Source organism: Protopterus annectens, chromosome 3.part0 (genome assembly GCF_019279795.1).
Source record: "Protopterus annectens isolate FY-2018-M chromosome 3.part0, PAN1.0, whole genome shotgun sequence".
Taxonomy (NCBI): Eukaryota; Metazoa; Chordata; order Ceratodontiformes; family Protopteridae; genus Protopterus; species Protopterus annectens.
The window spans coordinates 442,314,348-442,331,396 of record NC_056731.1 but is presented as its reverse complement, the minus strand read 5'-3'; the positions used below and the strand labels follow the sequence as shown (position 1 = coordinate 442,331,396).

Sequence of the window (17,049 nt, the reverse complement as noted above, 5' to 3'; positions counted from 1 at the left end):
TCCAGGGATGTTTGGTAATAGATTAGAGAGCTTGTTCTGTCATAGGACAGCCTGTTGTCTTCCATTAAGGTAAAATGTTAACCAAAGAAGGGCTTTAGTATCAAGGTGGAAAGTTTGCAAGGTGTGAACCAGTAGTTGGGGATCAACCATGTCAAATGCCTTGGAAAGATCCAAGAATAGGGCAGAGGATATGTGATTATTGTTACGGTTATTGTTTATGATATTGGTAAAAGCCATTAACGCTGAGGTTGTGCTATGGTGTGGACGAAAACCATGCTGGGTATCCGCCATGAGGTGATTTTGGATTAGGTAGTGCAAAAACTGTTTTTGTATACATCTTTCCATAATCTTTGCAAGTGGAGAAAGTATAGCTATAGGTCTATAATTGGAGAATTCCATAGAGGAACCTCCTTTATGTAGTGGGATTACGTAGGATGTTTTCCAGATGGTGGGAATGTTAGCTTCTGCTATGGTATGACTGATTAATATCGATATTGGATAGGCAATGGCATCAGCTGATTTTTGAAGGTACTCAGCGGGGAGTTGGTCAGGGAAGAGTGTGGTAGGTTTTAATTTTTTGATCAAGTTACGGATAAGTGATGTGGACACTGGTTGGAAGGAGAAAGAAAGTCGGTTTTTAGAGGTAGAAGTATCAGGGGCAGGGGAGCTAGAAGGTAATTGTCTAGCTAGGGCTTGAATTGTTTCAGTAAAGAAATGGTTAAAACTGTCAGAGACCTCCTCTGGAGATTTATCAATGGTGGCAGCAGGGATTGGTGTAGATGTTTTACCAGGGCAGAGTAGATTGTTCAGCCCTGCCCAGAACTTCTGAGGACTGTCCTTGTTGTTCGTCTGTAAATTACAGTAATATTGTTTTTTGTCCTGTAGAATACATTTTTTTGTTTCATTCCTAGCATACCTATATTTAACATGATCATGGGGGTCTTTTGTGGAACGCCACTGAGACCATAGTTTGTTTCTCCTGGTAATTTTTAGTCTTGTCTCTTTAGATAGCCATGGTGCAGTTCTTGCTTTTGTATGTTTTGAGCGGGCGGGTGCATGCAGATCAAGATTTCCAAGAAATTTGTTGTTAAAGTAGGCAACTGTCTCCTCTAAGGGTAGGTGTTTTAGCATGGACCAATTACAAAAGCTAAGTTCCAGTTGGAATTTGTCAGGGTCAAAGTTTCTTTTGCTCCTGACTTTTCTGAGTACTGGTTGTTGTGGGGTAATGGCTTTATCCTTAACTATGTAAGTGAGAAGATGGTCACTTAGGTCATTGGGGAGGGTACCAGCAGTGTACAGTTGGGGGTTGCTATTTACGAGTACCCAATACAGTATGCTAACTTTTTGGTTGGGTTTACCTAGTCTGGTAGGGGTGGCAATGGTTTGTGTAAATGCATGCAAGTTGATGTGGGTAGAAGAGGATTCTTTGGAACAAGAGCCCCAGTCGATGTTAAAGTCTCCTAGTATTAGTGTTTCTTGGGGGTAGTGACAAGACAGCCAGTGAAGCGTGTCTTCAAGTGTGGCTACATTATTACCTGGGGGAATATACATACAGATGATGTTGATATTTTAATTTTGTTAAGTTGCAATCTAGTGGCAATAATCTCAGAGTTATTGATCTGAGGTTGTTGAATAACATCTACGGTCACATTCAACTCAGATTTATAGAGTACAGCCACCCCTCCCCCTTTCCTGGAGGCACGATCCAGTTTGTGTATATTATACCCACGTGGTAGCAGTTCATTGTCAGTAGTGTTAGGTTTTAACCAGGTCTCAGATAGACAGAGAACATCAGGGGAGTAGACAGCCAGGAGGGCATGCAGTTCGTGTACCTTATTATTAATGCTCCCAATATTAAGATGACAAACAAGGAGAGAGTTAGTTGGTCTACTGGTTATAGTTTTGTGCCTTGGGTTACAGGTCGAGAGGGTAATTGTATCGGTGGTGGATGGGCCTGGATTGGGGTGAATGTCACCACTGAGTATAAGACTAGGCCTATACTCAGTGATAAGCCTCAGAAGTTTGTTTAAAAGTTTGTAGTAGTGTCTGGATTTAGAGCTAATGTGTCGGGGGATGGTATGCTTTAAGATTGAAACTGATGTTGAGTTGTACCCAATGTTAATGGTATGACTAAAAGTGGGATATTCTAAAGCTGGGGTGATGGTATGTCCAGCAGGGAAATGATACCCATTAAGCTGTTGGTTTTCATACAAAGTGAGTATATAAGTGGCTAGCAGAATGGGTAGTAAAGAGTAGTATAACATAATGAGGGAGGAGTCAAGTGGTTGGAATCAGTTTGATGACACAACAGATATAAAGTCAGATGATCAGAATGGAGGTTGAAAGCTGATAGGGTGGTAATGCAGGGTGGAAGGAGTATGGTGGTGAGGGTGATTGGGTGTTGTAATAGGGGTGTGGTAAAGTACCTATAAGTGAAGAGGTACTGGGGGCAGGTGGAAATTGGGGGCAGGGAGGGGTGCGAAACGAGCCAGAGCGCAGCAAGGGTGAGTGGAGCAGGGCTAATACTGACTTCAAGTGTATCTGTAAGCTATATTATGTAAAGTAGTGTTAAATAAGCTATATTATGTAAAGTAGTGTTAAATAGATGGTTATATGTAAATTAGAATTTAAACTGAATCTTTTGAATTTTTAACTGAGTGTTTGTCAGTTTTGATATAATCTGTACTTAGTACTAAGGTAAGGGCAGTGTTTAGACTGTGTTTTGTGCTCTAGCAGGGTATTTCTGTGCTGCAGGATAGGGATGCAGAATACAATTTCAGGGCTAGGTGAGGGAGAGCAGTGTGAAAGTAGAATGTTCAGAGTTAGGTTCAGTAAGTAGTTCTATTACAGGAAGTTAGGGGCAGCAAGATTTATTTAAGAAAATATAGAGGGAGCCAGATTACTATGGGGGACGGATTACAATCAACACCAGAGTACCCCAGGGCTGTGTGCTGAGTCCTCTACTGTTCACAATCCTTATCCATGACTGCTCTGAGAAAGCTAGCAACAACCACATCATCAAATTTGCAGATGATAGCACAGTGGTGGGACTCATAAGTGGTGACGAGAAGAGTGGGTATAGGAATGAGGTCAACTCCCTGACTGAATGGTGCAATAATAACAATTTGCATCTGAACATCAATAAAACAAAAGAAATCATTATTGACTTCAGAAAAAGCTCTGTCATGCACCTGCCCCTCAAGATCAACGGTGAAGATGTGGAGAGAGTCCAAACTACTAATTTCCTGGGGGCACACATATCAAAGGAACTTTCTTGGAGTACAAACACAGGCCTGCAAATTAAAAAAGCTCTCTGTGAATGCTCTAAATGCCTTCTACAGAAGAGCCATTGAGAGCATTACCACCAGTAACTGCACGGTATGGTTTGGTAACAGCACAATGGCTGAAAGGAAGAAGCTGCAAAGAATAATAAGAACAGCAGGAAAGATCGTGGCACGAGTCCTACTACCTTACAGGAGCTCTTTGAACTGAGATGTAAAAAGAGGTCCCGCAAAATACTGAGTGTCACTTCTCATCCAGCATATGGTTGGTTCACTAAACTTGCATCTGGTATAATGATACGGAGTATCTGCTGCAGGACCTCCAAAATTCAGGAACAGTTTTTATCCTACTGCAATAATACTCATTAATGCAGACGTAAATCTGGATGTATCAACATTATATAATAGACTGCTACACTCATTCTTTTCCTTTTTTTCATACAGTAATTCTATTTACGTACTGCAGACTAAAATTAATATATTCTCATTCAAGTGCAATTCCAATTACTTCCTTATGTGTAATATCACCCAATGTCACCTCTGTGTATAGTGTACTTTTATTTTCATGTGTTAATCATGTAGTATTCGGTGTTGTCCAGTGTATTTAAATAGTGTACAAGCATGTGCATCAGCTACCTAGACTTTTACTTTTTGCATATAGTTACTGTAGTTACTGTTTTTTTTCTTTAAAACCTATCATGTCTTGCCTTTTTGTGTGTTTTTTTTTCTCCTGTAAAACAGCTGACATTTTGTTTAGGTAAATAACAATAATGTTTCTTTGAATCTTTGATCCTCTTACCTTCCCCATAAATTGACATGTAATAAAAAGAAGGATCCTCCTACTGGTCACTGCAATGTGTGCCTGCAGTGGGTTCAAACATCATTCAGCTGATGTAGGACTGAGATCCTCTTTCTACCTCCTTTTGGTAGACAGGACAAAATTCTGGTACTTAAATGTTACACATTTTGCTTTTTTTCACAGGAAATTGATAGACAGTGTGAGAGTAGACCTGGGCCTACTATGTTTTAAGAAAATGCACAAGTTCTAACCGCACATGCTCATATCATACATATTAACATGAAACCTATCAACTCCAGTTCATAAACCTTTAAAATACATACGCTACAAGAAACACTATTTTTTAAACAGCACTAATTTTTTATACAAATCAGAACCCTGCAAAATAAAATAAGTTTTTGAAAGGAGACAAGCTCCCTGCACACCTCATAGGGGCTTCTTCATTTCTAATTTATACATTCTCACTCAAAAGTCACGAGAAAGACTGATCATTCATTAAAGTAAAAAAAAAATATTGTGTTCTCCATTAAAATGAAAAAAAATATATATCACATTTTCTTGGAGGCCTGTCAATCTTGGAGTTCACAAAACATGCAAAATGTGATTAAAATGATTTGTAAATATATAAATAAACATTTTGTTTTTACTTATTTCTGCTTTTTCATTTTTACTTGTCACAATTATTTTGCTTTAAAAAATTAGAGACTTTTCACTTTGCATTATCCTACAATTCAAGAAGTAATAGATGGACATTTTTTTTTCTACAAAGCAAAGCAACTTGACCATAAAAGTAAACTTCCAGCTCAACTAGATAAGCAAGAATTATTGCCTTGAACAGAGACACAAAGTGTGATCAAACAACTGAAGTATTATGTTTTGGGTGAAAAATATCATATCTGTAATAAAGGGAGCATTTCAATATGCTTTGCCTGAATGAAAGAAAGGACATTTACAGACTGCAGGCTTTGTCAAGAACTGAATGCACTTAACACTAGTTAACTTTGCATTTTCTGCTTTAATATCTCTTCATGCTGTCTTGTAGTCTGTGAAAATAAAGTGCTGATTACTAAAAACAATTGGAATTTCTCTCAAGAGAGTTTAATAAATTATTAACATAGTCCTTATGCAGAAATGAGAACAAAGGGTTTACCCTCTGGTGTAAGCAGAGTCTGATATGCTAAACTTTTATATGTCTTTTAGCTGATGAGAATCTGCAACAGCAATGAGCAATCCTAACACGAGTCATGAGCAGACCATAATTTAGGCAAAATGCCATAATGAAACAAAAAGTTAGCAAGTCTCTCTCCAGCAAGTCAATGTGAACTGTGTGGGTCTTAGTTCAGGATCTAGTGACTAAAGGAACACTTGGAACTTTTGGCATTTTGGACATATAATGTGAGACCAATATTACAAATATTAGAAATCAGGCAGACTCTGTAGCAGAATAAAGGAACTGGAAAATGAGAAGCACATTATGTCTAGGCATATGTTGGCCAGAGGTAAACTGGGGATACAAGAAGAGGATGTCATAGCTGGAAGCCATTTGCAATGAGCAACAATGTTGAATATCATATCTACAATAAAGGGAACATTTCAATATAGCAACACCTCCTCATAAAATCAAAAACTCCCAAAATGTTTCACTGAACGAACTTTCAGTAAAACTCAGCAATCTCCTCTGCACCGAACAACCCTCCCCCTCGAATTTAAATATACCTACTCCGAGATCGCAAAACAGTGGAGAAAAGGGAATTGCCCACTGCTAGTGAAAGGGACATTTTCTCTGAAACAGCAGTGGCCAAAAGTGCCTTCAATCTACTGACAGTCACCTGTCATAAAATGTTTGGCAGGTGTATAAAAAGATGAGCACTCTGTAGGACTTGCCTAATGATTGAGTATTTGTGTGTAACTGCAGGAACCATTTTAACGCCTGAAGACTACCTACACCTTCTTCTGAGCTGTGTCTTTGGACACCTTAACAACAATCCTCCTCCTTTTTCTACAATTATTCTCTACAGTACCCCTCTTGCCAACTGATGAGATTCCTTTTAAACTAACCAATCAGTCTAAAAGGTCAATGTGTGTTATCTCCAAGCAAGGAATGACCTTTAACAAACCCATGGTTCAAATATGAAGCCAGCTAGAAATATATTGAATAAGTTGAAGTTCATGCCTTTATCACTCCTGTGTCTTGGGAATGCAGAAGTGCATCTCTTTCTAAATGTTTACAAAATTCACCAACAATACTGAAGCAGCAAGATGCCTAGCCTTTCAGTCTCATATAACAAATAGTAAAAATGTTCATCTTGTCCAGACACACCAAGGATAATGATACTAATAACTTTCTAATATGTCGGCTACTGTATGAACTAGCAAGTGAATGATACACTGGAAAAATATATTACTCAAGATTCTTCATTGGATCATAGGAGGTTACTAGGCTAATGGCCCCGGAGCCCTTACGAGCCTAGCCAAGAGTTTATCCCCAAAAAGAAACCTCATCCATCGCATTCCTTGATCAGCTAATGTCAGGGACAATCTACCCAATAATCATTTACTTGGACATCTTGAAGTCACACTTATTTTTATCAATATCGCTGTGCATGGCATTAAATGCAAAAAAGAAGACATCAATTATGAGTTTTTTCTTGATGCAGGGTAGGAAGTCAAATAAAGGTCAAAGAAATGTTAAAAGGATCTTACTCCAGTTTATAATATCATTTTTGGACCACAGTATGGGCAATGTTTTCCTAAAACAAAATTAAAACAGTGTAAGAAACTTCTCTGTATGGAAGATTTTCAGTCTATATATCTCTAGTTAATCACTGCATATTAATCAGATCAGACAAAAGTAGTAGAACTTAAACTAGTCTTAAGTAAAAAAAAAAAATAATAAAAAATATATAATTGTACAGAATTACTAAGTATTCGAAAGTAATCCAAGCAAGGCAGGCAGTCTGTTTCCAGTCAAAAATCCTTTATTAAGTATACAGACAAGCGATCCAAGTAAAACAAAAACAGAGTAATGTCCTAGTGCCTTATAAAGTAAGGTGGCCAACTAAACTGTTTTATATAGTGCCTGAATTAACATTTTTATACATCACGCCAACTGACGTGAACATAGTCTGCCTAGACATTAAGAGACTAAAATATCCATCATCCTAGGAACATGCCTTTATGAGGTGTGGCACTTTTAATACACTATCCAGCTACGAGTGACATCAAGCTCGACACATTTTGGCCTAACAATAAAACACACTGCTGCACTTATTGCAGAATTTCTGCTGCTTAACATAAACGCAGTTTAAAAGAAGATGCTGGAGGGAGAAATATCCAAAGGTTGCACAAATTACAAAACTGCACTTTTACACACACCTCACTCCAAGGTCCTTCTTGAGTACTTGAATAACCAATTCACTTGAACTGAAGTGCCTCTATCTGGATGTGACCAATGCTCCACTCTTCCCTGTGGCCTGGACACAAGCGCGCACACACGCACACACACACACACACACACACACACACACACACACACACACACACACACACACAATTTTTAACTGTCCTTTAATCTTAATAAATTAACAGGCTAAACTGGAATATTCCCTAATGCTAGCAAACTAAACCTGGATTAAGAAAACTATTGAATCTTGTTAATGATACATCTACAAACTTTTCAGATTTTCCATCATTCCTTGGATAAACTGTTTCCTAACTAACAAGCAAAACATTTTCATGCTGATGTAATACAGCAAATTCGTTTTACTTTGTTCTTATGGGTAAGTAAACGTTAATCATTACTAACTGATATGTCCTTAATTTTTAATGTTTCCTTTAAAAAGGACATTTTTATTTAACTTAAAAAATTACACTGCAATGGAACTGTGTATCCGAGGTTTGTTTTGTTTTGGATTGAATATATCCTCATTCAAAGAACTGTCATTAAAAAGGCACTTTCAGTATAACTGTTACACTCATCAATTTTACACACACACACACACACACACACACACACACACACACACACACACACACACACACACACACACACACGTAACTTGTTTTTTCATTTAGGTAACTGACATTTCTTTCAAGAACTCTGCAGCACTGTGTTGTGCTGAAATAACTAGCAAACAGTGTTAGCACACAAGCATCCCGTGTACTACCACAGAGAGCAAGGGAAAACTATGTAGCTTGAGTGAAATTAGAAGCACAGACTAAAATAAACAGAAACATTGTAGATATATTTGGATTGGCAATTCTTTCTTTGGAAGCACTTTTCTTCAAGACTGTACAGTTCAAACTTCCAGAATAGATAACCGTGTCACTGCCTGATGCTCTACACACATATACCTGTATGCTGTCTGAAGCAGATTACTTTACATCACCTTGTAACATTCTGATTTAATGTTCATGGAGGTGATTTAGCAGATAAAAACTAGGGAAAATCATTTGTTTAAATGAAACTTAAAAAGCAAATGCTAAAACAAAGTACTTTAAAGCAAAGTGTTGCAAATTTTGTTAAGTTTGAGCAGGCAGTTTACTAGGGACGTGCCTTTCCACAAGATTTTATATATTATACTGTAGTGGAGGAAACAAGCTGCAGCACTGACGATCCCTTTATACATGTGCGTGCAGAGAGACATATGTGCACGTGTGCATACACACATGCATGCATACATATATACATGCACACAGAGTGTGAGATACAGGTCACCAGTGAGGAACATATTCCAGCTTGTCACACAAGTGTAGAAGCATGCTAAAATCTGAAGGCATCACCGTAAAAGAAATCAGCAGCAGTTCAGGTGGGCATTTGAAATATTACAATAACCTTAACAGATCATTCGACTTCTTTTTTTTAATTTTGTACATTCAGTTACTCCTTTCCCATGAGGTTACCAAAATATACAGCTTTACAAACAAACCTTTTTTTTCTCTTCTAGGTCAAGAATGAACTATGTTACATTGGTGGTGCAAAAAATATTAATCTTTATCACCATAGGTCTCTTCCTTTATAGGATAACGTTCAGCTATGTTACATTGGTGATCCCATAAAAAGATGAAATGTGTTCTCTGTCCTGGCCTTTTCTAGTTTCACTGTGACCCTTCAGTACCACACATTTCTTTTAAAATGAATCTGTATGATCGACTTTATAGAACACTACATATATTTCCCACAATACTTTAGAGCAGAAGACATGTGTGACTACACTGCTTACAGTGCCCAATATTAGAGCTATTTCATCCAAGCAATTGGCCTGTTGCCTCATACATTTTCTTCGGCAAAGGTTATGTTAGGTCTTCATACATCCAAAGCCCAAAATGAGGAAAATTCAATAAATCCTACAAGGAAAAAAAGACTAAACACTTTATAAAATAAAGATAAAAATAAGGGTCACATTCCATTGCTTAAAAGAAAAGAGAGAATAAGGGCAGATATGACAAACAGATCTAAGGAAATTCAGACAAGGAACAGTAGATCTAGCAGCCATTCAACCATTACATTCTCCATGCAGAAGGCTGTGCTTTGTGCATCTATAATTACAGTTCCAAGGCCACAAAACTTTAGATTAAGTGGAAATGTCCAATACTATGGTCAAAACACTGGATTAATGTGAACATTTGATTTAAACATTTAGATAAGGGTGCCATTCAATCTTATGTTCCCCGGCTGATTATCCTTTCCCCATATTCAGCTTGTTAATTCCATCAATACTCAAATGAGGATAAGGAACCACCAAAACATTCAAAAGATGCACTGTATGGCTGACATCAGCCCATTCATGCAATAATGGGTTCTGAATGAACTATAAACAGTATCAATGGCTTAACACTCACCTTTCATACTGGAAGATCAGAATGTTGTATGTTCTCTTCCCACACCAGGTACTTGGATTCATTTTCTAATAATGGACACAATATAACATCATGAAAGTGGTGTAATCCTCTACACTGCCATTCACCTTATATCCAACATTTGCTATACCAATATACATTACATTTAATATTTCAAATAATACCATGGAGAGACTAGTTATTAGTGTACAATAAGGTAGCATGTCTTTTAAGCCAAATCCTACAAAACCATACCCATAAATACATTATCAAGGACTCTTCTTTAAAAATAGTACAGTTTTAATAACTTCATCATTGCCTTCAGTCAGCCCTAAGACAGCAAGCTTACAAGGCGCAAGCCTCCAAAAAATGAAGCATTTGGATTGCCTGTACAACACCTTATGTCTCCCCTTAAAACTACAAGACAGGAAGGTTATAACATTTGCCATCCTGCTCATACAGGTTTCTTTTAAACCAAAGCACCTTCTTTATTCAATATCTACTTTATAACTTATTTTCTTAATATATACACATCTTTACAGCTTGCACAGTCATGCTACTATTTGCTAGTATACCATTTGTCCATGGCATATACATATTTAGTCTATAACTAGATAGCCAATATTGTTCTGGGTTACTTGATTATGTGTTCAAAATAAGAAAACCACAAGGAAACAAATTATACGCTCAATCATATTCAACACACCAGTGTTCTCCCTCTCTGATACATCACCATTCTCCTAATGGGATTTAAATGTGAATGCCATATTTCCTCCCTGATGCAAATGTCCAATATTTCTTACTCTGTATGGAAGCTGATGGATGGCCTGACTCATCACTAATAATTGGAGTAAACGTCTTTTATTTTCAGTAAAGGACACATGATAGACAGGCCATTTATTCAACAATAGCCTCATATTAGTGAGACAAGTTCTCCACTGATCAATGACCACATACAGATCAATAAAGTTGACACACCACACTGTAATCTTTGCTTTAATTATGACAATATTACTTTTATGACAATATGGCCTATAATCCCTACTCTTTTTGTTCATTTAAATCAATCCAAACAACTTTGCTATGCCCTTAACTAGAGAAAGCATCTGGCACATCTTTTTATTATCTCCAGATAATAAAACTAAATAAGCAGCATAAGATAATATGCATGGGGTATTATGTCAATACTAAAAATATAACATTTTTGCCCAGCTAGAAAATACATCTGCTCACAAACATTAAATGAAAAGATACTGAAAAGGCAGAATTTTTTACTTCCTCTTTTTACTTCACATCCTTGCCCTAAATAACCACCAGGAACAGGCTTAATAGGAGAATTGTCCTACACTTCTTACATCCACTTGAGTAAGGAAACAACTACATGCAAACATCTTAAAGGAGAACAACGGGATATTAAACCAGATTGCTCAACCTGGTGTCTGTTTAGTCCCCGTTATTTGATACAACATCAAAAAGTCATCACTCCAGCTTTAAAAAATAATCCACTCGACATTTTTACCTCTTAGCCTTCCTACATTTCCGTACTGTTTTAGTTTCAGTTTGAAACCCACGTTGGAAAACCTCGAGCTAGCTTGTAAAAGATGATGTCACATCTGCCACAGCTCTTGCTATAGTTCCCAGCCTATTTCCTCCCCCAAAGTGACGTAACCACAGCCTGATTTGAATGCTCCATAGATGAGCCTGTGAACCTCCCACATTGTGATGTCAGAGCTGCCTTGCCCAGCTCATTCTTAACCATAACAAAATAGACTTAGGAGTGTGTGAAACTCTTTTTCTTAGTGAATGTATCCTGTCGACTTTATTCATCTGAGGGACTTCGGGACAGTTTGGATTGTCTGCATCTTTTCCAGAATTTTTTTTTCATTAGAAAGGTAAGTCTTCTTAATGAAGCCAACTTTTAATTCTACACGGAGCCCCTGTATGTATGCATTACTAGACCTGATATTTTGTGCTCCCAAGTATTTTAGTGCACAGTGATAGACTGTATGATTTTTGTTTGTGCGTGTGCCACGTGCTTACCTTTTGTATGCTGCTGCTGAGTTATTTGCTTACCGTAGCTCTTTTGTATTTACTGTTACTGCTGTGTTATATTTAGGGGCTCTTTTTTAATGCTGCTGCTCGGTTTCGTTTTCTGTGTAATGCTGGCATCTCGTAAATCTCAAGTCAGCGTGTGTTTGTCTGTGTGCATTCTGCCTTCTAGTTTTCCATCTTACATGCTGCTGGCTGAATGCTGAGTTATACGTATTACTGCCGATTTTTTTTTTTTGGGTTACTGATCATTAAAGTAATTTTTTTTTCTGAAAGTGTATCTGCTTCTACTGCCCATTACATCTAAGCAAAAAAAAAATCACCAATGTGTACTTATTGTGAGGCATCTAAGCTACACTTCATGCTTTCTGTTTGCCACAGGCTTCACTATAGTATGCTGATGCAGTTTAAACACTAACCTAGTTCTTTTGTCCGACTTATTGCTGTTGCTGGGTTTTATAGCTAGGCTGATTATTCCTTACTGCTGCCACTCCTGAAAAACTGAATCATAATCCTCATATAACTCAGCACTGATTAAAACATCAGTATTTCTGAATGTAATTTCCTCCACATAGTCCCTCACCCACAACAAAAATTCATCAATAACACCCTTGTGACCTAAACTGTATTAATTTCAGAAACTGATCTACTTCTGTCCAAGTCCCTCTCATCAATTGTCTTTGCAAGCAACATCATTAGTATAATACATACAAGAAACTATCAGTCATTAAAATCATGACATAAAACAAGTAATTAAATATTTTCAAGGTGCGTATGAAAACATACCCTCTGTCATCACCACCAAGCAATAAACATTTGTTAACATTTTACTTCACCCAAAGAAATGAGATGAAGAGCTGCAAAAGTTGTACTTTCAGGACCATGACACTCACTACTGTGAAATATATACTTTAAGTACTTATGTACTACTTGAAATAGACCCTGTTGACAGAAAATATTTCTAAGCAAATTATCAAACTACACCATACATACCGAGACTTATTTTTCTCAACTTTCATCAGTAAAAGATATAACTACACTTTCATACCATACAACCAGCATTGTGCCACAGTCATTAAAGATTAAATAACTCATAGGTTCATAGGTAGGTACTAGGCTATCGGCCCAAGGGCCTAAGTAAGCCTAGCCAACAAAGTTCCCTGGCTTACGCCACCCAAGAAAGTTAATTTCTTGCGCCCCTGTCAAGCAGAGCCACAGAAGTGATCCCCGGGGTGTATTTCCTATCTCCCATCCACTCATCAAGATTTTTCTTGAAGAATGCTAATGAGGAACTTTGCTTGACACAGATGGGGTAGCTTGTTCCAGAGTACAGGAAGTCTCTGGGATAGGAATCTATCCCTCCAGCATGTCCTGTTTATGTGGTGACAAGGTTTAGGTCCCTAGAGCGTGTAGCTCAGAGGGATTGGGATTTCTTAAGGTGTAGCATGTCCAACAGCTCTGGGTTTAACATAGCTCTAAATGTTAGGCAGAGATCACCTCGGAGTAGGCAATATGCTACAGAGTAAAGCTGGAGTTCTTTGAGACGGTCAGAGTAGAGCATCTGTTTGAGGCCAGTAATCCTCTTTGTGAAGTACTTCTGTGGCATTTCCAGCTGCTGCAGATGTCTTGTGAGGTACATTCCAAAAGGGGCATTGTACTCTATAATGGGTCTAATGAGTGCCGAGTAGTAGAGAACAAAGACCTCTTTATTCCTGGATGAGAACCTTTTTATGATGAAGTGTGCCACATAGAAGGATTTCCTGACTACTGTGGCGATGTGATTATCAAAGGAGAGACTACTGTCCACCTGGGTCCCAAGGTCTCTTATCACATATTCGGCATTAAGTAGACTGCCGTTTATGTGGTAGTTCATGGGTACAGAGTTTTTACCAAAGGGGATGACAAAGCACTTTTTGGCATTGAGCTTGAGGCCATGCCTCTGACACCAGGCATCTGTCTCAGTGAGGCCCTTCTGTAGGATGTCCACATCATTTGGGGACTCGACTATGGCTCTAGTTTGCAGTCATCTGCAAACTTCATTGGCCAGAAGCCTTCTGTGTTAGCCTGTACTTCAGAGAAGTAGATACTAAACAGGAGAGGTCCCAGGACTGAACCCTGTGGTACTCCATTTGTCACTGGTTTGAAGTCAGATTTGGAGTCAGGTCAGGTTTGAAGTCAGATTTTTTATTTTTAAGTAAGATATCAAATTTGGCTTAAGATAATAACATGTTAAGAATTTTCTATTAAAAGGCATCCCACCATGTTAACTAAGAGGTATAAAACTGCCACAGGACTTCCAAGAAGGCTGCACATTGAATAACAGCATAATTCTAGCTCTCACGGTGTGAAAACATAAACTTAGCAGAGAAAGTCAGTGGACCTGGATTTCTGAGTAAATTTCAGTAACTGGCTAGTAAGTGCACTGCCTGGATGCCAGGAAATAAGAAATACAGAGGACATGAAGGAAAATCAGCTACAAAAAAAGACAAAAAATCCCTGACTGGCAAGTTCAGCAAAAAACAGTGCAAGCCCCAGGCATGACTTCCAGTAACCCAGAGGAAAGCATAAAGCAAATGCACACAGACCTGACTAAATTAAATGAAACGATGGAGTATATAAACTCAATAAAAGGCTGGGAAAGAAAAGGAAGAAGCTTTAAACAGATATTCAGATAAGGTAATAAAACTGCAAAACTCTGAGGTAGAAATTAAGAAAAAACTAGCTGAATATGAGACCGCACATGAAGAGATGTTTCAAAAAATAATAGAATTAGAGGACAGAGCATGTAGGGAAAATCTGAGATTTTCTGCTTTACCCAAGAAGCTATAAGGAACATACTGTATTAATAGGTTCATAAGTTGGTACTAGGCTATTAGCCCTAGGGCCTATACAAGCCTAGCCATAACAATTCCCTGGCTATTTCTTCCCACACTATTTACTTCCCTGGACCCCTGTCTAGCAGGGTGACTGACGTGAACCCTGGGGTGAATTTCCTTTCTCCCATCCAGTCATTAAGGTTCCTTTTGAAGAGGGCCAAAGAGGCGCTCTGCTTGACATGTATGGACAGTCTATTCCAATATCTGGGGAGTCTCTGGGTCAAGAAAGTACAGTTTTGTACCTACCATAAATGTAGATGTTCGAGGATCCACATTGCTGCAGTCCTAACTATTGGGTAGTCCGCTGTCAGATGTCAAAAGACCCTAAAAAGACAAGGCCTAATATACCTACACCAAAAACATGTATAATATATACAAAATCATCAGCATATAACCTCACCTACACAACCACCCCTAAACACAGAGGGAAGGAGGGAGTAAATTTTGATGCAGCAAATGGATCCTCGAACATCTACATTTATGGTAGGTACAAAACTGTACTATGTTCTTCGCTCCACATTGCTGCAGTCTAGAATCCCAAAGCAGAGGTAAGGGAGGCTGGCAAATCATAAAGAAGCAGGAGCTGACAACATGCCTTGCAAAATAGCTGTGGCAAAACCAGCCCTAGACTTAGAGTAGAGAGGAAGGTGATAATGCTTAGAGAAAGTATGCACTGAACTCCAAGTAGCTGCTTCCAAAATATCCTTAGTTGAAATGCTGTTGAAGTGGCAGTAGCCCTAGTGGAATGAGGCCTAATCCCAGCTGGAATCTCCTTGCCATGATGGGAATAACAAAATGCAATGCAAAACCCAATCCACCTAGAATTAGTTTGTTTTGACACAGGCTTGCCCTGAACTCAAAGCAAAAGAAACAAACAACTGCTGAGACTGCCTAAAATCCTTAGTCCTGCTCAAATAATTGCCTGTGCACATCTAAAGTGTGCAAAATCTTTTCCCCTTTATTTTGCGGATCTGCATAAAAAGTAGGCAAATGAATAGTTTGGTTTAAAGCCACACTAGCAACCACCTTAGGCATAAAAGAAGGATTAGTAATGATACCCTATCCTTATGAAAATCAAAAAGGCTCAACCGCCATAAGAGCCTGTAACTGAGAATCCCTTCTTGCAGAAGTAATAGCCAACAAGAAAGCAGTCTTCCATGACAAGTATTTCAGTTCAGCAGTAGCTGCAGGCTCAAAAGGTTGTAGAGTAAGTTTCTCCAACACAAAATTGAGATCCCAAGCAGGAGTAGGAGCTCTTATATTCTTTCTAAGAAATTGCTTGAACAAAGGATGTGAAAACAATGGTGGGTCACAATCATAGTGAGCTGAAATTGCTGCAGCATGAATCTTAATGGAAGAGAAAGACAAACCTTTGTCCAATAACTCAGTAAGATATTGAAGAGCCACACTCAAATTAGGCTCTGAAATCTCCAAATTCTTTGCTGCAGTCCAAAATAAAATCTCTTCCATTTTTTTCCTTGTACTAGGTCTTCTGGCTTCCATAATCACATTTAAAACTTGTTGAGGAAGTTGAGACCTGCTGTCTTTCAAAACAGAATATGCCAGGCTGTTAGATGAAGAGAGTGAAGCCTGACATTGAGCCCTTCTGAGACAACAGATGTGGAATCAAGGGTAAAGGCCATGGAGGCTTCTTTACCAGACTCCTCAGTAATGGGTACCAGTGCTGCGAGGCCAATCTGGAGCTATTAAAATCATCCTTGGCTTGTCTTGTCTGACCTTTAGAAGCACCTTTGGAAGAAGAGGCAGAGGTGGAAGCATACACATGAAGATTTTTCCAACTGAAAGAAAGAGCATCCACTTTCCAAGCTGTGTGATGAAACCTCTTTGTGCAAAACTTTGGCAGCTGGTGGTTCAGTGCAGATCTATGTCTGGAGTTCCCCAGGACACTGTCAACTTTGAAATACATGAAGATCCAGTTTCGGGGATCCATGATTTGTCTGCTTAACACATCTGCTAAGGAGTTCTGTGCTCGGCAGAAACCTTGCCTGAAGAGTTAGTTGCAAGCTTCTCCCATAAAATCATTGCTTGCCTGCACAATGGGTAAGAATGAGTTCCCCCTTGTTTGTTGATGTACCACATGACAGTTGTGTTGTCTGTTAGAATCAACACCTGCCCTGGAAGAAGTAACTCCTTGAAAGCCATTAATGCAAACTGGACTGCTAACATCTCCTTCATGTTGATATGT

The 17,049-nt window shown here is 38.5% G+C and overlaps 1 protein-coding gene across 1 annotated transcript in view; it reads right to left on the bottom strand.

Moving 5' to 3' along the window:
• The window catches only part of FYCO1 (FYVE and coiled-coil domain autophagy adaptor 1), a 2,135,985-nt gene extending 2,125,992 nt beyond the window's left edge, over positions 1–9,993 (bottom strand). Inside the window, exon 1 of the mRNA XM_044064867.1 lies at positions 9,922–9,993. The gene's annotated coding sequence lies outside the window, so the exon portion shown is untranslated. The remainder of the gene's footprint in view (positions 1–9,921) is intronic.
• Positions 9,994–17,049: the final 7,056 nt, after the last annotated feature.